This window comes from Protopterus annectens, chromosome 1.part1 (genome assembly GCF_019279795.1).
Source record: "Protopterus annectens isolate FY-2018-M chromosome 1.part1, PAN1.0, whole genome shotgun sequence".
NCBI lineage: Eukaryota > Metazoa > Chordata > Ceratodontiformes > Protopteridae > Protopterus > Protopterus annectens.
The window spans coordinates 51902765-51924770 of NC_056726.1; the positions used below are offsets into that span (position 1 = coordinate 51902765).

General features: G+C 39.7%; 1 protein-coding gene across 1 annotated transcript in view; it reads right to left on the reverse strand.

Annotated features, from left to right (window-relative positions):
- The window catches only part of ERICH1 (glutamate rich 1), a 1253926-nt gene that overhangs the window by 563026 nt on the left and 668894 nt on the right, over positions 1–22006 (reverse strand). The window lies entirely within an intron of this gene.

Genomic DNA, 22006 nt, shown 5'->3' on the forward strand with positions numbered 1-22006 from the left:
TGCTGACGGTCTAAAAAAAACTCCAGCTATACTCTGTGGCATATCATCTACTCGGAGCTGATCTCTGCTTAACATGCAAGGCCATGTCAAACCCTAAGCTGTTGGGCATGCTCCATTTAAAGAAATCACAATCCCTCAGAGCCACACACTGCAGGGATCTAAACCTTGTCATCACAATGAACAAAACATGCTGGAGGGATAGGTTCCTGACCCAGAGACTCCCCATACTCTGGAATAGACTGCCCATACATGTCAAGCAGAGCACCTCCTTGGCCTTGGAACCTTGACAATTGAATGGGAGATAGGAAATTCACCCCAGGGATCACGTCAGTTGCCCTGCTAGACAGGGGTCCAGGAAAGTAAATATTGTGGGAAGAAATATCCAGGGAATTGTTATGGCTAGGCTTGTATAAGCCCATGGGCCGATAGCCTAGTACCAACCTATGAATCTATGAACACATACCTTTCCCTATATATTTATATACATATATATGTTACATATATAAATAAAAGTATAGTTTACATTACAGTTTTAAGTCTGGTATCGCTAATAATAAGGATGCAGTAGAAACTTTGAGAGACTTTACAAAAACTGCTATTTTAGATTTGTTTTTTTTGTTTGTTTGTTTTTTTCTTTTATACATCAGTCCAGGAATTTTTATCAGTGGTTCTCTTCAGGGATGGAGATGCCCACTCCATATCTTCCGGAATAGATATATTACTATTGTTTTCGATACATAGTAAAGCTTCTTCCCAGCTGTTGAAAGTTCTCATCTCATTTAGGTGCAGGATTTTTATTTTTCCAGTTCTGTTTTAATATTTTAATTAGTGGCTATGCCTTTTTCCTTTGTTCCAGCACTTTAGCAAAATAATCATTATCAAACCTTATTAGGTTTTGGTTCTATTTTATAGGGCTCTAGTTTTTAACACAAGTTATTTGTCAATGAAAGATAAAAACTTTATTACAATTTACCTTGGTGATGTAGAAGATGTCAATGAAGCTGTGTTTCCCAAAGTTTGATGAGCCCTTTCAATACCAAATGAAAAGCCTTCTTTAAGATCTAAAACCTCAGGAATCCATGTGCTTAAGAAGGAAATTATTATCTCCGCCGCCTGTTTTCTCCAGCAAGATGAAAATTCTGATGTTTGACCTTCTTTCCCTGTTTTCCAAGTCATCTACTTTATTGATAAGCCAAGTATTTTCCTTCAGAAGAAAGTCTCTCTGGATTTCCTCCTCTCTGAGCCTTCCTTCAATGTCACTCAAAAAGAAGTTTCAATAGTTGTTATCTTAGTCTGATGCTGTTGAAGCATTTCACATCTGTTTACTTTTGGCAGTTCTCTTTTAGATTTTGCAGATTATCCTTAAAATCATCCATTTTCATTGATAATTCTTGTAGCGTAGTAGTCACCAGTTTCAGTTCCTTTTTTAGTGTTAGTTCAGAATGACAGTTCGCCAGGTTACTAATTTCCCCAACTGTTAAAAGACTCCAATATAATATGACAGGAAATTTCTTACAGAAATCCACCAGAACTTGTAGTTTGTTATTTTAGACTATTATCTGACTATTCAAAGTGTTTTTGTTAGAAAAAAAATTAAATAAATTCCTGAATTTTAAACTAGTTTATGGAGCTCTAAAACTTTGCAGCCTTCGGTTAGCCATTCAGGCTTTGCCCCCGGCCAGAACGTATTATATTTTGACATGTGCACCTGGTAGTTAATGGCTCTGAAAGCCAAGGTAGAGGAGGTATACATTTTTTTTACCTAACCTTTTTTACCTAACCTTTCAATCATTTTGCTATCCTTGTCAGAAGGGAGCAAATTAGTATAGGGAAGAAGTTTATAAAGTTTGTCTGCAGAAACAGAAATAACTGCAAGATCTGCTGAAGGCCACTTGAATAAAAACTTGCTATCCTCAGGGACATTACAGAATCCATCAGGCCATTTACGGCCTGGACGTTGAGAATCGGGACTCTGACACACAGAAAGGCATCAAGAAAAACAGGGAGAACTGAAGGGCTGGCCAAGGGAGATGGAGAGTCCATCTGCAGCAGATATAATTATGTCTTTTTAACTTCTGATACTTGACTACTTTCCCATTTGAGGAAATCTCTCATTCTAGAAATAGTTTCTTCAAAGGTCAATTCTTCTTTAGGAGAATCCCCACTGTTAGAATCTAATTCAGGAGAAGCATAGCCTAAAGGTGACTTTATTTGAGATGTGTTGATTAAAGATTCATCTGGTGAAGAAGAAATGTTAATTAAAGATTTATCTGGAGAAAACGTTTCTTCTTCTCCAGGAGGCTCCTGTTCCTCTTCTGATCTTCAGGGAGTGGAGGAAGGACAAAAATGGAAGGTTGAGCAGTGGATGGATTTAAGGCAAGGAAGACATTTAAGTATTCCCTGTGAGAAGGCCTGCCAATTTGGGGAAGGGTCTGGGAAGAGGAAACATGTTTTTGTTTTAAGTTTCTTCTTACCAGGAAGATCCCCTCTAGGTTGTAAGAAAATAGCCAATATATGCCTAGGTTCTTGTTCAGGCATAGGGAGGCTGGAGGAATTGGAAGGGCACCCAAAGAACATTCGAAGTAGTGGGTCTTGGTTCCTCCTTACTGCCCTGAATGGACATCTGTGATGACTCTGTGGATATGACAGTGGCTCCCTACCTAATGTCTTCCAAAATGGTACCCCGCTACAGGTTGGGAACCAGAGATCACATGGGCCTCCAGGCCTTCACTGTCCTCAAGAGGAGCTTCTAGATCCAGAGGCTCAGTTCAAAATCCGAGCCTGATCTTTTTGGCCTTCTTCTTTGGTGTCTCACCAGATGGACCTGCGATGCCCTCCATACCAAAAGTTAGCCTTTTACGCCATTGATTGTCAAGGTAAATTTTATGAACTGACAAACTAGTACAAGTGTCTTGGGGATGAACATTTGGCAAATCACACAAGACCTGTAATCATGTTTGACCCTAGGCAAAACAAACACTGACCATGGCTATCTTTATGTGGAATCTGATGCCTCAAAGGCAGTTGCCTTTCCTAAATGATGTTAACCCCAAAAACATGCAGCAGCAAAAAGGAACAATGATTTTCCCCATCAGGGCACTTATCTGAAAGCAGCAAACACTCAGCAATCAGACAAATGGTAGAAGTTGGCATTCAGATTGGTGGTAGAGAGGTTTTGAGGAATGGTACATGCTGACATCACCATTATGGCTTACCTTGGCTGCCTTGCTATGTGCAACAACGTACATACCATGCAGTAGCAAAAGTATTTTGCATACTGGCCAGACGTTCGGGTCGTCTAGGCAGGGAATCCCAAAGGTTATGAATACTGCAACATAGAAAAAGAAGGACATCTTACCATAACAGTAGATGTCTTTCTCTTCACTATTGCAGTATTCCTTACAAAAGGGATTTCCTTCCAAGGGCTGGACAACATCCAGCCAGTATACCAAAGCCTTTAGGTTGCTAAGAGTACGCTGTATATCACACGTATGCTCCCCATGTACAGTACACAGCATAAAGGTGATGTCTGGATGTACCATCCTCAGAACTGAGAGCCTCAATGGGAATGTCAGTCTAAGGATAAGATAGGTAACCTGTACATCCAGAAGAGAAAAGGACCAGGTGCAGGGGGGAGGGAGTGATTACTGCAACAGTGAAGAGGACATCTACCATTATGGTAAGTTCTTACACAACTGTACTATGTCCTTCCATTTCACTGTTGCAGTATTCCTTTCAAGAGGGAGAGTGAAAAAGCTCAGGAAAAAGACAGTGAGGAGGAAGGACCAGCAGAGCCCTCTAGGAACCCATGATGAATGGGTCTAGTAAAACCAATTCTGGCTCTGGAAATCACATCCAACTTACAGTGTTTGATAAATGAATGTAGAGAAATCCAAGCAGCTGCATCAGGGATGGAGTTAGTATCCAGACCCTTGAAAAAAGTGCCAGAAGAAACCACTGCCCTAGTAGAATGAGCTTTAACATGACAATAAAGGCTCTGTCATGAAAAGATTAAGAAAAATAAATGGCTTTAGATACCCAAGAAGAAATAGTTTGCTTGGAAACAGCCAATCCTAAAGACCTAGAATGAAAAGAAACAAAAAGCTGACTAAATTTATAAAAAGCCTTAGTCTTATCCAAATAAAATCGGAGTTGTTTATGCACATCCAAAATGTGCAGAACCTTCTCACTAGCAGATTGCAGAGAAGGGAAAGAGTAGGCAAATGAATAGACTGATTAAGAGACAACTCATACATCACTTTGGGCATAAAAGGATTAGCACAAACGGATACTCTGTCTTTATGGAAAACCAAACAAGGAGGACAAGCCGTAAGGCCTTAAGATCAACCACCCATCTGGTAGAAGTTAGAGCTAACAAAAGAAAAGTCTTCAAAGACCAATACTGTAAGGAAGCTGTAGCTGCAGGCTCAAAATGAGCCTGGGTCAATTTCTCCAAAACAAAATTAAGATCCCAGGGAGGATGTGCAAGCTTCCTGGGAGGTGTCATACGAAGGATGCCTTTAAGAAATGGCTTAGACTCAAATCTAGAAGCTAAAGAAGGAGATAAAGGAAGACAAATACAAATAGATGATAAATGGACCTTAACAGCAGAATATGCCAACCCAGCATGAAGGAGTTCAGAGAAAGAAAACAACCCACAGAACATGGATCCAAGTTATGAGAAAGACACAAAACTGAAAACCCTCTTCCATTTGGATATTAGGATTTCAGAGCAGTGGACTTCCTGGCCTCCTGCAGGACAACCTAAGCATATCTTCTGGAAAAAAAGATGCCTATTTGGAATCAAAATCCTATCACCTACAGTGTCAAATGAAGAGTGAGCAGGTGGGGACGGATGAGAGATCCCTTGTCTTGTGTGAGTAGATCTACATTGTGAGGTAACTTGTGATGACTGCCCTTGGCTAGATACAGAAGAAGATGGAACCAGTGCTGTCTTAGTGAAAAGGGAGTCACCAGCAAGATTTTTGGAGCATCCTGTCATATTTTGAACAGGACTTTTGGAATGAGAGGAAGGGGAGGGAAGGCATAAAGAAACATCCCCTTCCAGGAAAACGAGAGGATGTCTACCTTCCAGACCAGAGGACATGGAGCTCTGACACAAAAAAAGAGGAAGTTGTCTGTTCTGAGGGAAGGCAAAAAGATCCACCTGAGGAGTACTCCACTGGTGGGCAATGTCTAGAAACACATCCCTGTGAAGCATGCACTAGTGGACTTGTGTTATGGACCTGCTCAGAGAGTCTTCCACAATGTTCTGACAAGAGGGAATGTAAACTGCCTGAAGTGTCACTCACTACTGGATAGATAATTCCCGCACTAGAAGCACCAACCTACACAGGATACTAGATCTTATCCCCCACCCCATTTGTTGACATATCACATCACTGCAGTATTGTGTCTAAAAAACTTTTGAGCGGCCCTGGACAGAACAGAGGCTGAAATGCTTAAAGAGCTAACAGAAGAGCTCTCATCCCTTTGATGTTGATGTGGTCTTTCTTTTGATGAGGTGACCAAAAGCCCTGCACCTTTAGAGAGCCAACGGATGCTCACCATTCCATATCTGAAGCATCTGTGAACAGCTCCTAATAGAGACAAGGGGAGTGAAAAGGGAGCCCTGGATTGAATGTTAACTGCTGAATCCACCACTGTAATTCTAGCTTGAGGTATGGAAGAGGAGGAGCTAGGAAATCTAGGAAATTTAGGGTATATGAATGCTGAAGCCAAACTGAATTTAGAAACCAGTGAAGTTTTCTCATGTGAAGTAGAGGAAGCATAGGAATGGTGGAAGTCATAAAACCCAGAGCTCACAGATACTCCCTGGCTGTTACTGAGGCAAGAGAAAGAAGGGACTGAAAGAAAAGTTGTAAGAGTCAAGGGCTTGGAAGGAGGCAGGGATACCAGCATAAAGACAGTCTGGATCCGGCACCCCAGTAAGATATGAGCCTGTGAAGGAGTCAGAAAAGACTTTTGGAAATGTACGGTGAACCACAGGCTTTGCGAGAGAGAGAGATGGCAAAGTTAAGAAGCTGCAGAAGAGTCTCTGGAGAGGAGGCTTGAAACAATAGATCATTCAGGTAGGGTAAAACCTGTATCCCTCTTAGCCTGCAAAAAGCAATCACAGCAGCGATGCATTTGCTGAATACCCTTGGGGCAGTAGAAAGGCCAAAAGGTAAAGCAGAGAACTGAAAATGCCAGGAAGCAACAGAGAAACATAAACGCATCCTGAAAAGGGGATAAATAGGGATATGAAGATGAGCCTTCTTAAGGTCCAGAGAAACCAGATTAGCCTGAGAAAGCAGCAGAAGGAACAAAGTCTGAAGGGACAACATCCAAAAGGAGGGAATCTTCAGAAAGGTGTTCAAGTGAGAGAGATCTAGAATGGGTCTGCAAGTGGCTTCTTTCCTGGGAACCAAAAACATTCTGGAATAAAATCCTTTCCTCCTTTGAGAAACAGGAACCTCCTGAATAGTTCCACAAGTCAAAGGCCCTGAAGCACCTAGGGAAATAAAGTCAATTGTTCCTGAGGGAGCTGAGGAATACCCATGAAATGGGGAAGAAATTTCCAAACCATACAACACCCTAGGTGAATTAATGGACAGAACACATGTATCCTGAATACTCTGGAAAGGACAGGAAAAGATTAAGAAAAAGAGGAATGTGGTTGAGAAGAACAGGATAGTGAGAAAGCACTTGGTTTGTCAGGAAAAAAAAAATATGTGTAGTAGCAGTCTGGGTAACTTTTGCAGGAGGAGCCCTTTTACCACCCTTTTTACCTTTGGAAGGAGGGTAACAGTGCCTACATACAAAGGCTGGCTTATTAGGGTAATTCCTTTGGAAAATTAGGCACAGGAAAAACAAAGTTACGTTTCAGCTCTTGTAAGGCCTTATCCTTTTCCTGTAGGGACTTAAAACTGCAGCAGCAAACAAATACTTGTTATCCAGAACAGCATCCATCAGCTTAGCCTTAATATTGTCAAGCAAATCTTGAAGCCAAAGCCAGGAATATTCCCTCAACATAGAACAAAAAGCAACAGCTCTAGAAGAAACACCTGCTGCATCACAGCTGCACTTAGAAGAATGGAGAGCCGCCTGGGAGGAAGTCCCTAACAAGTACAGGGCAGAAGTCTTCCCCTTAGGATCAAGATCAGAAATAACCTGACAGGCCTGAGGAAAAAAAGAGCCAAAATATATCTAGCCATATGGGTCTGATAATTGACAGCCCTGAAAGCAAGGGTAGTGGAGTTGTATGGCTTCTTACCCAGCCTTTTCATAGTTCTGCTGTCCTTTTCAGAAGGAAGCAACTTAGATGGTTTCTCAGATGCCACAGACACCACAGAAGGGTCAGCAGATGGGCACCTATAAAGAAATTTGCAATTGTCAGATGCTTTACAAAACCAGTCAGTTTTTTGGGGGTCAGGGGGCTGGGAATCAGGAGCTTGAGACACATTAGAGGAGGCATCCAACAAGGCAGCCATCAGGAGAAACAATAGAAGGTCTAGGAGAGTTCATTTCCAGAAGCTCATAATACCTTTTTTTGACTTCACAGACTTGGGCACAATCCCATTTAAATTCTGGAAATTGTTTCCCCAAAGTAAATCTCCTAAAAAGAAGTGTCAGTTTTAGTGGACTCCTCTTCCTCAGAACCATAGTTTAAGGGAGAAGGTATCTGGGAAGAACAAGCAAGGGATTCCTCATTTGAATCCCCGTACTTCTCACAGGAATCCTGTTCTTTAGGCCTCTTAAGAGGAGCAGAAGACCAAGGGGAGTGGTAACAGAAACTCCTTGAGGAGGCTTCATGGTCATAAGGGTATTAAACAAACCCGGAGTAAAATTCTGCCAATCACTCTGAGGGCCCTTAAGAACTAGAGAAACATTTTTTTTTGTTTGTTTCTTCTTCAAGGGGATATCAGCCTTGTGAAACATAGAAGTTTCAGACCTCGGATGGCACTATATAATGGCAGTCGGTATCTTCTTCCTAACCAAAATCTAAGGACCACCCCTAATCCCTTCAGTAATTATCAGTCGCAGTTCCCCCTGAACATCTGTTGCAGACACAGGCAAGACCTCCAGGGATGTGTGATATGTTGGATCCATGCCAGCCTCCAACGTGGTCGCAGCAGAGAATTCTAAAAGGACCAGATGATCCTCAGTTATATTAGCCTCAAAAGAGATGTCATGCAGAGGTGGCACAACCAAAGAATCAGACCAAGCTTTCTTTGTCTTTTTCTTCGTGGTCAGCTGACCATCAGAGAGGAAAGTTCCTACCATAACACCTTTTGCTAAAAGCTTAAGACATTAGTTCTCTAAATAGATTGGCAAAGAGGAAAGCCAACTATGCAGAGTGTTTGGGACAAAAGCCTGACAAAAAGAAGAGAACGTACAGTCATGGGAAGCACCAAGACAAAATAAGCACTGCTTGTGATGATCTTTATGGGGAATATGTCTCCCACAATGGTATTACCAATAATGCACAGCGTATGACATTATTATATCTCAATTCCCCAGATATGTGATGGGGTAGTTATCAGAGTATTGGGTCTTTGGGTGTTGGAGCCCACAGTAATTTTACAGACACTGTCTGTCCATAATGGGCAGTACCTTGGGAGTGAATTTACTGTTCCCCATTCATTTATCCAATTTCTTTTTGTAGAGAGTAAGGAATGGGCTTTGTTTTACAAAGATGGAAGCTTATTCCACATATGTGGTAGCCTTTGGGATACAACTCTGTCTCTCCAGCAAGTTCTCCTAGAGTAATATATAATGTTCAGGCTCATGGAACGCATAACCCTTATATAATTTTTCTTGTGAATATGTAACATTTTCATCAGGGCTGGATCACAGAATGCCTTGTAAGTCAGAGAGAAATCTCCTTTAAATAAACAATATGAGATGGAATAAAGGAATAGGGCCTTCAGTCAGTCCGCATAAGACATGTCTTATGCTTTGTATTTTTTAGTGAGAAACCTCTAGGGCTGCTTCAACTGGTATAAGTGTCTGGTTAGATACATGCAGAAGGGAGCATTTTACTCTACTATAGGCCTGATAAGGGTCAAGTACAATGGCACTAGGACTTCCTTCAACCTTGATGCCATGCTTTTACTTACAAGTTGAAACACAGAAGGATTTCCTCACTACTGTAACTACCTGTTGGCTAAAGTTTCCATCTGTGTTCTCAGGTCCCTCATCACTGGGTCTCCTTTTAGGGGCGTGCTATCAATATTATAATTTGCAGGGAGATCTGATTTACCAAAGAATGCGATTATGCATTTTTTTAGCATTTAGTCTCAGACCATGGTTTTGACACCAGCTGTTTGTAATTTTTAGGCCTGTTTGTTGGATGTCAACATTGTTTGGACATTCAATGATTGCTCCCAGCTTACAGTCATCTGCAAACTTGGTGAGCCAGAGGCTCCCAACAATGATCTTCACTTCAAAGTATATACCAAACAGGAGGGGATCCCAACACTGAGCTCTGTGGGAAACCACTAGTAACAGGTTTCTTATCGGAATTGAATTCACCTATCCGGGCAACATGTGTCCTGTCAGTGAGACAGCTTCTTATCCAACTGATGATGTAGGGCTTTATGCCTAACGCAGTAAGTTTATCTATAATCCCAGAGTGGGTGACTGTGTCAAAAGTCTTGGTCAGGTCTAAATAGGCAGTTTGGACTATATTAACTTCATCCATGACACTGGTGACTTTCTTGAAGAAGTCCACCAGACTGAGCAGGCAAGAACTCCCTTTGACAAAGCCAAATTGGGTCTGGTCCAATGTATTAAGATTTCCTATGTCATTATTGATCAGGTCCATGATAATTATCTCCATGGCCTTGCATATTAAAACTGGTCAAGCTTGTGGGTCTGTAGTTCCTTGGTCAGTTGATGGACCCCTCCCCCCCCTTTTGCAGTGTGCAGAGGGACAACTATTGCACTCCTCCATTCCTGACCTGGGTCTATGTGCTTGTTCCTTAGTGCTGGTAGCGAGCATTTTGGGTATAATGCTGACAACCTGGTTCGTATTTTTTGTGTGTGCATGTGAGAGCTTTGCCTCCAGTGGCAATGTGTATCTACATCTCTCACATACTGAGCTTGTCTGTTCTAAAATTAAGTATTTGTCAGTGAACATGAGGCAGTTACTACACTGCCTCAGGATGCCCACATACACAAGCTCACAAACATAGATGACAGGGAAGGACCTATCCATTATACATGATCCTTAGTAGATGGGAAGAAGTAGGGCAGAGTCACAATGGTCTAGGTGACTAGTACAGTATAGTACGACCTGCAGTGGTGCTGCCCTCTGCGCAAACCAGCAACTCTTCAAGCAGCTATGAACAGTGAGTGACTATGGAGAACATTTCTTATACAAGATTTTAAACCGGAGAGGTTTGCATATATACAAGGCATGCACAATACGCAAATGGAAGGCTTTTATACCAGCAGGATGAAAATACTTTCACACAGTTAAGCCCTCAGGCCAATCAGATAAACACACACAATAAGGCTTCCCCCAGCAGTTCCCCACTCAGATGGGGTGAATCAGGCCTCTGCTCCCACCAGAGGACAGAATAAAACTCTGCTAATGAAAAATGAATGGGTTTTGAGCTCAAATGCAGTAACAAATTCTATACAACAAAAAGTAGAACTTCTGTAGTATCAGGAATCCTTGGAAATAAGTTCACACCCCTTGAGAAATGTTCTCAAATACTGAAAAATGTGCACAAATGTAGGAAAACTTCTAGAAGCACAGAAAAACTTTGCAAAACTTAGAAATATTTTGACAAACTCAGGAGAACTTTGATAAACTCAGAACAATTTTGCAGTATCGGAGGAGGTTAGGAAATATCAGGACACTGTTAAAGCGACCGAAGAGCAGTACAGTAACAAACAGATCATGTTTCTTTAACAAGTGCAGTCTGAAAAACAGTGATATTTATTTATTTAACATTTGTTTAAATGGAAAGTCCGACTTGGAACAAAGCCAATTTTCAGCAGAGGGCCGGGGGAAAAACACTCCAGATGCATGCCTTTGAAACATAGGAGGACACCGGAGCACCCGGAGAAAACCCACAAGAATGCAGGGACGACATGCAGACTCTGCACAGAAGACAGTCCACCCGAGACTCGAACCAGAGAACCCATTGCTGTAAGGTGACAATGCTACCGCTGTACAACTATATTTGATACATTCAAACAAATCAATAAATGCAGCATAGGACTGCTAAACAGCACTGATATAGTTACAGAAAGTGCCAAAAATAAGTGTATATTAGCTTTGTAGGCCCACAGATAGCTTTACAAGCAATCCAAGGGTTTTGTAGTTACAGGTGTCCAAGCTAGGCTCAAGGAAGCTCTGAATACATGAGCCTCTTTCCCTTGTTGTGCCATTCCCTCTGTCTTTACTTTCAGAATGTTACATTACTTTTTAGAACCTTTCTGTCCAAATTCTGACCAACTATTATAAGACGACCTCCTACTTTTTTGTTCACTATATGACGTCTCTCTCTGCCGTTGTTGCATTCCATGTATATTTTAATTCCACTTTCTTAACTTAATTATTCTCTCCAAATTCTGGCAATATTGTCCTATGATCTGAAAACACATTATCCCCCTATTACCTTCCCTGTAGTTCCCTCAAAAGCATAATAAAATTGATTTTGTTCCCAAATTTCAAGTTTTAGAGGTATACACCCCTTGTTTCCCATTAAGTAACAAGGCACAGCCTAATATTTCTCTACAATTTTTTTTTTCATTTCCCTATTCATTTTCGTCTTTATTTCTTTCTCTGAAGTCGCAGTTAAAAATTTACCAAAGGACTATATCCATATTTGATATATCATATTTTTATCTCATCAGGCATCTCTGTTCATTCTTTCTTTTAATCCGTATCGTCACTTGCACCACTCTTATTCTCAATGTACTTTGTCTGATCCAAAAAATAATTACCACCATTCTACCTGGAATTATTACTATCACGTCCAACATTACTATACTGGCCATCCCAGAGTATTCCCCCCTTTTCCATGCTCCAAAGCACTATAAATTCTGAAAATGTAAGCTTTGTTCTGTGTTTAGAAATCTCACATTTAGTAAACAAATACTATCTTATTTCACATTTCTACACAGTTTACATACTGTAACATGTTTTACTTCATAGTTTATACTTCTAAAATTATTTACATTGGTACAGAATTTTGAATAATTACTCTCCATTTCTTTACTACTTTTTCTTATTCTACCTCCTACAAACATTTTTTTGATTTTTTGTCACTTTCACCTTCATGTTTTATTTTCTGCTTGTTTTTTCCTCGGTAAATACTGCATATACATTTTATATTGAAAAACCATCCTCAATTTGTTGTGCTTCAAGACATTCAATGTCATTGTTTTCAATTTCAATTTCAGTACATTAATCCCCTGTGAAAAAAATGTCCTTATCTATTTGCATTATTTCAGTTTTTAAAATGATTTGCAATTCACTTTCTTCAATGCCTTCAGTGCTTCCTTTCCCCATTTCAGAATCAAACTACAATATGCCATTCTTTCATGCATTTTTGCACACTGCTGCTTACAATTTTTATAATATGTACCTTTCAACACACTGATTACATTTCTTTTTATCACACTCACAAATAGGATATGCTTCACTTTGTTTTCCCATCCATCATAATTACATAAGGTATATTCCATTGTTTGTTTTCCACAAAGTTTGGAATTAACTCCCACTTCCCATGCACTATTCCATACATTTCTTATTCTAATTATTTAATTTTAGTTTTGATCACCTCATCAGTTCTAAGCAGCAGAGACAGTATTTTGCACATTTGAACTGGCAAACACACATTCACTCCATGGGAAAATAAGGTTTCTTTCTTATCTACCAAAAGCAAAAATATCTCCAATAACTGAAAAGATTTTAAAGTTACATCACAAAAAAATTTGGAGCTTACCTGAATTAATGAACATATTTTTGCAGCACTAAAATGCAAGAGCTCCATCAAGTTGTGCTAAAGTATCTACACAATTTATTTTTATTCTTTATAGTGGGTCTTGCATACTGCTTTAAACACAGCCCCACCTGTTTTTTTATTTCCTTTCAGCTGCCGTTCTAGCATAATTACATTTTCTGGCAGCATTACATTTTCAGTTCATAATGACTGCATTTCTGTCCTCTTCCACTTGCAAATTCAACCTACCAAAAGGACGTCTCAGTTTCTTTCCAACACAGAATCACAATTTTCTACTGCATCTTCTTAGGATATACTAAGATTATTTGCAGATTTATGCATATCCAAATTAATTAAAACAGTGTCAGCCAAACCTCATTCACCTAGTACAGTAACCACTGTCTCAGCATGTTCTAAATATACCGCATTTTCCTTCTTCATATAATCAGTGAGAATCACTCCATTAGTCTCCACCATTTTGTCTCTCCTTCCAGCTAGCAGCAGCCCTTCAACACCCTCTGTTGGAAAAAGTAGGGGAGTGTTCCTGGTACCTGACCAAATTTCCTCTAGTTAGTATGACCACCAACTTGAGTCTCACAGGAAGATAGACTACTGGCTTACTAGAACTAACCCAGTCAACAAAACAAATACATAAATAATTTTGTATTAACGTGCTACTTAACCTCTTATCTACTTCTCTGCTGAATTTAATGCTGAACACTTCTGCTACGCATTTCAGATTGAATGCTGCTTTCAGAATCCAAGTAAAGTTCACTGAAACTTATGCTTGGTCAATACCCCAAGTCTCACATGAAAGCATAATGGGATGGTACAGTGACATAGCAAAGACTGTTGCCACCTTACAGCAAAATCTCGCTCAGTTTGATTCTTTGCTGGGGTACCTTTAGTGCATATTTTGCATGTCCCTCCTGCATGTACAAATTTTCTCTGGGTGCTTCAGTTTGTTCCCATCTCCCACATACATGATTTACGTGAACTAGCATTCTCCAAATTGCCCATATGGGGGTGTTTGTGTGCTGTGCACTGAGTGAGTATGTACCTTCTATGACAGACAACACCTTGCCAGTATTGGTTTCAATGTTTTGGGTGCCTGAATAGGATAGGCTCCAGCATCCCCAAAATAATGTGAAGGGTAAGGCTGGTTATCAAAAATTGAATGGTCAATTTTCTTGTCCAGCTGCACTCCTTCAGTGTTAACATCGCTGTTGTTCATTTCTGGGGCCCATGCTTCCTTAACTGTTTGTATTGTTTGGATTTCATTTTTATTTTGAACCTACTGATTAAGGCACCTCTGAAGAAAAGAGAGCACCCACACAGCACAACTTAACTTCAGTAGCTTCAAGGAGACCACCCTATGCATGTCTACCTTACCCACACCAAAGTAGCTGAATGGTTCTGCACTTGAAATGCCAATTTATAGCAGCTATATGATCTTTTATTTCCTTACAGATGTAATACACCCTTTTTGAGCAACATCACCACACTCCAGTCAGTGAACCTTTACTTTTCAAAGATATGAACTACAATGTAGTTGACAAAAAACAAAATTACAAACCTCAAATGCAATACAAACTTACATTCATAGGGATTAGATTTGTTGAGAATTATCAGGAATGCAGTCCAAGGGATTACAGAAGAGCCCAGCTCAATTACCCCAGCACACTAGATGGTTAAGTGACCTGCTCGTATTTACACAGAAGGCAAGCAGAGGGAATTGATCATTTCACTACAGTAAGCAATTCATTAATACCTCAGAGCCTTTAATCCTAAGTGCTAATTGCCAAAGAAAGAATGAAAATATACTGGACAGACTTTCTCCACCAGATTGATTGTTCTGATAAAATGTAATACACGGTCTTACTTGAGGAGATTTCAAAAACTGCTAATACCATATTCTGCGGCCCTTGAATCAGATGTCCATAAAATGCATCTGACAAATTCCAACATAACTGCAACTAATACTGCCTTAAGGAGTTACACATTTACTATAAAGTATTGACTCAGACTGCCTAAGCACCTTTACAGGCCATCTGGTATGAGTAATGTAAGATCTGTAGGTTCCAGCTTATAAGAAACAGTGTGCAATAAAACTGATAAACACATCAAGGTGAATTAAGCACTTAAATCAAAAGGCTTTTATGAGCATGCACAGAAGAAACATGTCTCACAAGCACTGAATTAAATTTTATTTTAGCAATTCCTTTTTCAACTTGCTATACTATGCTTTCAAATATTCTACTTTGTCCAAACCACAAAGTGTTCCACAAATATTAGTTAGGCTTTTAGCTTTGATTTGTTTCATTTATTTAAACTGACAAGATACATTATTTCTTTATGTTCGAATGAAATAACAGATCCCACAATGTTTTCAAAGTAAAATAAACTTCAAGGCATTCACACACTCTCTATTATAACAAAATACAAAAATGAAAGCAAATAAATTAAAAAAATGCACAGATGACAAAGATATGGCAAGAAGAATTTTATTTCATCCATGTGTATGAATAGGAGTTTTCTAGTGTAGTACTACTAATTTCTGTCCTTCCTTGATAAAATTTATTCTTCCAGTAATGTCTTTAGACAATAGTAATGTAGATGTTGTGCAGTAGACTTGGTTGATTTAGTTACTGCTGAGTGCCAGTCCCTGTTTAAGTATGCTGCAGAATAACAAAATGAAACCACATGAAACTCAGGAATATTGTCAGGTGATGAACAAAGTTCAATCACACTAAAGCATATATGGCAAACTGTCAATGAAAGCAATACAAACCAGAAGGAAAGCACTCAAGACTGCAGCAAACAAATAGGCAGGCATTACTATGCTATGTCCATGACATTACTCTGGGGAAGAGAAGAGACAGTTGCTATGGAAATCATAACAGAAACAATTGATGGTACTACATTTTCTTTTACTGCCTACCACCATTCCTGCCAATTGTCCAGAATTTAGCAGAATGTCAAGATTTCTGCCTCATATTTTAGTCTGTTCCTCATAAAATGTGTGGTTTTCTGGCAAATTACTGAGGATTGAAGCCACTAAATAATGACAGTTATAAGAGTTTCAGATGTCATGCCCTTCAGAAAATGTACGCTAATATAAAACCTGCTATTCAATCAACTTTCTAAATTTATAAGAGAACTATTTAAAACCTGTTCCTGATGTTGTACCTTTGTTCCACTGAGAAATATGCTCAGCAGACAAAGACTCCTGTATACCATATTAAACAACTCTAATGGATGCAGTATACGTATGACAATCACAATGCTACGTAAGAAGCCTGTAACAATTACATAATGCATCAATGAATACATTGAAGTTGCTGAAGTGAAACTCCAAGGCAATATAAACTACCGCAAGAAAACTGATAATGCAATCAAAGCACACTAATTCATACTTGTATACATTATTACACAACATTTTAACTCATCACTGAAGCCAACTCAAAAATGCTTCAGTATTTATTGTATTATACCTAAGAGAAAATACCTGAAACCGTTCCCAACATATTTTTCAAAAACTTTCTAATTAAAATGTTAACAATATATTTTTCAATAATTAAACTATAGCCATAATCTCTTTCAGGTATAAGAATGAATGGCACATCTGAAAAGTGTGTCATCTTTCAAGAGTTCAGCATGTTTCACATGTTCAAGTAACATCCATCCACACATCTGCACCACTCCTCACTATTTACCCAAGCTGCATCAAATGACCCCTCTCAATCAACAAGAGCAGAAGCTCTACTCAGGTAACTTACCAGACTGTCAAACTCTTCATTCTGACATACAGAGTAAGCCCATCTACTCTGTGAAGGAACTTAATTTCTGTCACCCATAAACATGACCTCATCCTTTTATCACTATCCAACGCTCATAATGATCGGTGAGGATAGGGATGTTGACTGAGTGGTAGAATGAGAACTTCATCCAAAGGCTCAGCTCCTGCTTTATCACTATAGTCTGCTACAGCTGTCACCACTGCACCCATCTGCAGTCCTCATTCTGATCCACCCTCCCACAAAAGCTTCACTCAAACAAGATCCCAAAACACTTCTAGGTTTAATAGGCAAGTACTAGGCTTGCTGCCCTTGTGCGCCATTTTAAGCCTAGTCAACTTTTCTTTCAAAGGTAAGAATCAAACCCTGCACCTTATGTCTGTAAGGTAAACACCTTAACCATTATACCAATCCTCCAATTTTACTAGGCTTGCAGGCCAGGGAACCACCAAGGATCATAGTCCAAATTTCCAATTGCCCCAAAGAGCTGACTAAGTGACATGTTCAAAGTCACACAATAGGCAAATGAGGGCTGAGGGAATCAAACCCTCTAATAAGGAATTATAGCTCTCAGCCTTAACTCATTGTGCCAACTGCCAAACTAAAGTATACCCAGAGGCCTTGATGAAATTTGAACTTATGATCCCTGGCTTACTACACAAGTGCTCTAACCCTGAGTTACAAGGCCACAAATACCTCCCCCTAGGGTAATTGTTTCCTTTCACCTGTAGCAAGCAATCCACACTGTACTGGGAAAGAATCATAACCTCTGAATTGGAGGTACTGATTCTTATCCCAAGCACTTCAGACTTGATAACAGACTCTGTTGTGCACCACAGATCAGTTACTTGACAGCTGGATAAGGCAACACTATCTGCAGACAGAGATACAGCCATCGCATATCAAATTCACACTCCCCAAAAGTTCCCTGTGCTTTGATACACTGGCAATGAAAATCATAAACAGGGGGAAGCAAAATGCACTCTTGACTGATATCCACGTAAATTGTATTCCACTTAGCACAAATTTTGACACAACTCTTGCGCCACCAATTTAAAGATCAAAGGGCACATAGCAGAGACCCCAGAATCCTTTACCATCACAACATGTTCCATAAGGCATTTTTTTAATTATTTATTCATTTTTGTTTTTCGTAAAAGTCAGTCTGGGGTTGATCCCATTCTCAGTGAGGAAAAGAGAGAAAAGCACAGTTACTATTGATAAGAAATGCACAGATATATAGATAAATTAAGGTTGTAAGCATTTTACATTGTACAGGGAGAAATACTTATTTTTATGTATAAATTACAACAGTGAAGCATTTTACATTGCGTGAATCAGATATGTATGTACAGTTTGGGATCTACAGTTGAAATGTCAAACATTATATGTAAAAACTTGAATATGTACATGTTAGAAAATATGTATTAATGTGTGTATGCTTAATGCTAATTAATAGTTAGAATTAACACGTTTTTCATTCTATTTTATATGCACTGTGTTATATATAAATTGAGTTTCATATGAGACTGAAAAAGATGCTTTTTGAAAACTGCAGTGTGCTTTCTGAAACTTGCAAGATGCCCTCTGACCTGGTAATTGCTAGCACAGCAATATTCATGTTTATGCCTTTTGGAAATGTACTTGAGAAGCAAGTGCTTATCTGCTAGGTCAGGAACGAATGAATGAACAATACTATATTCTGTAAATGTAATGATTCTAAACAATCAGCTCTGTTCGAAGCATGAGAACATGTACAGCTGCAGAAGCTTAGCGATAATGTAGACAAAGGATTATTAGAGAAATGAACTGTTAGCTTTGTGCTTGAATTAGCCATAGTACCTTGAATGGTAACATAACATGTATCTAACTGGTGGTAATCAAGGCCACATTGTTTCCCTCAGGAAGTTTCTCACAAAAATTGATAAATCAGCAGAAGTTCGTGAGACTGATGGTCAACAAGTGATGATGAAAAGACTGGTAATTTGTTACGTCAGCTTGGTAGGCAATGTCTTGTTAGAGAATGTATAAAAATGAAAGTATTTCCTGTTTCTGGTTAGACAAACTCTGTAATAGCATGTTTTTGTCTCCTTGCTGCAAGATTAAAGTGCCTTAACCTGAACCTACCGTGTTTTGATCATTTTTAAAGTATATTTTTCCTTTGACAGTTTGGTCCTTCGGACTGGAAAGTACTTCTCGCTCTAGGCCTAGGTCAGAATTGGGCCCGGTGGCATGTACCCGTACGGAGAAGAGGCCAAATCGGCTCTTCTGTTTTGAAAGACCTCCGACTGAATTGTCATTCGAAAGAGGCCAGCCACTGTTTCTGATCTGGGATTGGAGGACGAGTCAACGATCCGGTGGATCAACTCACGGAGGGTCAGGTAAGGAGGAATTTACCTTTTTTTTCTGTTTTAAGATCAGGGACTAGTTGCAGAACTGTTTTTTTTTTTTGTCAGGAAGATTTGCATGTGCAGATCAGGGACAAAAAAGGTTACTGTCTTGTCATAGATCAGGGAAACAAGAATAGGTAGACAGTTATTCTAGATAAACTGTGAAAAGGTGTAGAACTGTGGTACCACGTGATAAGAAGGGTTACGTAACAATTTACAGCTTAGCTAAGGCAGTATGGGAAATCAGTGCACGAAAAGTTCCCGAGACCCGCCCCTAACTGAAGACGCCAAATATATGCAATTACAGCGTGCCGATAATGTTAAGTATTATACAAAATGGGTTGATAAATATAAATTTGATGGTAATTTAGATAAACTTGCACTTATTAAACTTGTCAGACAATTTAAAACAGACGCAAAAGGTCAATTAAAAAAGCAACGACAACGAGGAGTCCCTCAGGCACACAGGTGGCTTGAGGAAGCAAATCTCAGAGAACAAAAGATTAAGAATTCAAAAGCAATGTTCTTAGACAAAGAAGATAATAACTTGGTAATAGCAACGGCCCCTCCTTCGCCCCCTCCGCTTCTCTTACCAGAATATGAAGCGAGTGGACAAGCTGATCCACCTCCGCTATACCCAGCTGTTTCTACAACATCAAAACCGTATGTCAGGGATCCTATCAAGACTAGGTCTCGAACACGTAACGTGAGAGGGGAGATTGAATTATATGAAATGAATAGAAAATCACAAGCTATGAGTGAGGAAGAGATACGTCCACTCACAGAAGTACCAAATCCTCAGCCAGGACAGGATCCGACTCTCTTAGTTTATAGACCATGGACACCGGAAGATGTCCGGAAAGCCACGTGGGGAATTCCCCATCCGAAAGTGAATTTTAGAAAATTTTTAGAAGACTTACAGGGTATGAGATTAAGTTACCATTTGAATGGAGAGGAAGTAGAAAAAGTAGTTAGACAAATTGTAGGTCCAGATTGGCACATGATCAGTGGCGACTGGAATCCCCGTGACGTAGAGCTTAGACCACTCCCACATAGTAATGCAGAACTGGATAACAGAGTAAAGGGTCTGACAGACCGAATCTCTGAAAAATGGAAGCCTAGGGCTGATTGGACTTGCATTAATCAGTGCATTCAACAAGAAGGTGAAACGGTTGATAGATATTATGCTAGATTATTAGAGTGTTTTAATAACCACTGCGGAATGCAGATACCCGAAAATCAAACACATTATTCCCCATATGAGCAGCAGCTAAAGAATGCATTCTTAAAAGGTAGTATAACTCCAATTAGCAGCTTTATTACAAAGCACATGGTAGATCATCGAACAAGTACATTGCAGCCATTACTTGAATATGCAAGACATGCAGAAAGGCATTTTAATAGTAAAAAGAAGAAGAAAACTCAAGTATTTGCAGCAGAAGATGGGTCAGAAGTTTTTGTAGTACAAACTGGGAGAAATGGGTAAGAAAAATGCCCAGGGAAACAAACAATCTGATAAACGATCAGAAGATTTCGAAGAAAGAAAGAAAAGGGGTGAATGTTTTAAATGCGGGAAAAAAGGACATTTGGCAAGGGATTGCAGGCTAAATACGAAGGTGACTACGGAAGATGAGGATGAGGAATGACTATATGATAGTCAGGAATCACTGAATGAGAACAAACAGGAAAGGACAAATGCGAATGTGTTAGCAAGGGTAGAAGATGTGACAGAAGGGGTAGAAGATGTACATGAATCTATAGATGTTGAAGAAAATGAAATTTTAGACTTAGCGTTATTGAGCCTAGAGCTCTACTTAGCAGACACAAAACCGGAAGTTACTCTTCAAGTAGAGGGGAGGGAAGTCAAATTTTTGTGTGACTCAGGGGTGTCACGGACCCTGATACATCCTTCCAAATTACCGGAAGATTCAGAATCACCAGATTATATACTAGTGAAAGCAGCTAATGGACAGCTGTATCGGGAGCCACTCTCCCATGATATAGCAGTAACAGACCCCGTTTCAGGAATGACCCAGAAAAGTAAAATTGTGGTTTCTGCAAAATGCCCAGTAAATCTTTTGGGCAGAGACTTAATGCAGATATTTGGCATAGCCGTAGTTCCAACCATGCAGGGTATGGAAGCACAGCGACAAATGAATACTTTTGTAGTGCGACCGGAGGGTGAGGCATATTATTGGTACAGCCAGGACTTGGTTACGACTGGTCCAGGGGCAGTAACCGAAGAACTGATGAACACAGCCATCAGTAAATCCCCCTCCTTTGACATTGACAAACAACATTTGTTGCATTGTACTCTATATTACTGTAATAGACCAGGACCTGATAAAGAATATGAGCAGGAGTTGTTTCAAAACCATGCAAACAGGCTAGTGTTACGAAACTTGTACTGAGACACAGAAGGAAACAGTGTAATAAGCTGTTCATTGCCCCAGGAATTTTTAGCACTTTACAAATCTAATCGATTGCCACATGTTAGCTTAACCAAAAACAGAAGTTTGAAATGGGCAGACTTAGGAGAAAAAGTCACAAGGTGGAAAAAGCAGACAGAATTATAACTCTCTGAACAAGGAGTACAGAAGCAGAAATTAAATTGGATAACACAGACAAACCCAGCTGTGCACTCACAGGCCAGTGAGAATAGCTGAGTATTGCTCTTATTGGAAGAAGAGGAAAAAGCCTTGCGAGACATACCAGAGACTCTCTGGTCAACAGGAAATCAGATGTAGGACTTATTCGAACAGCAGGACCAGTTACCATTACGCCAAAATCGGCATTTAGACCTCAGAAAAGACAGTATCCCTTAAGAAAGGATGCAGAGATAGGGATTAAACCT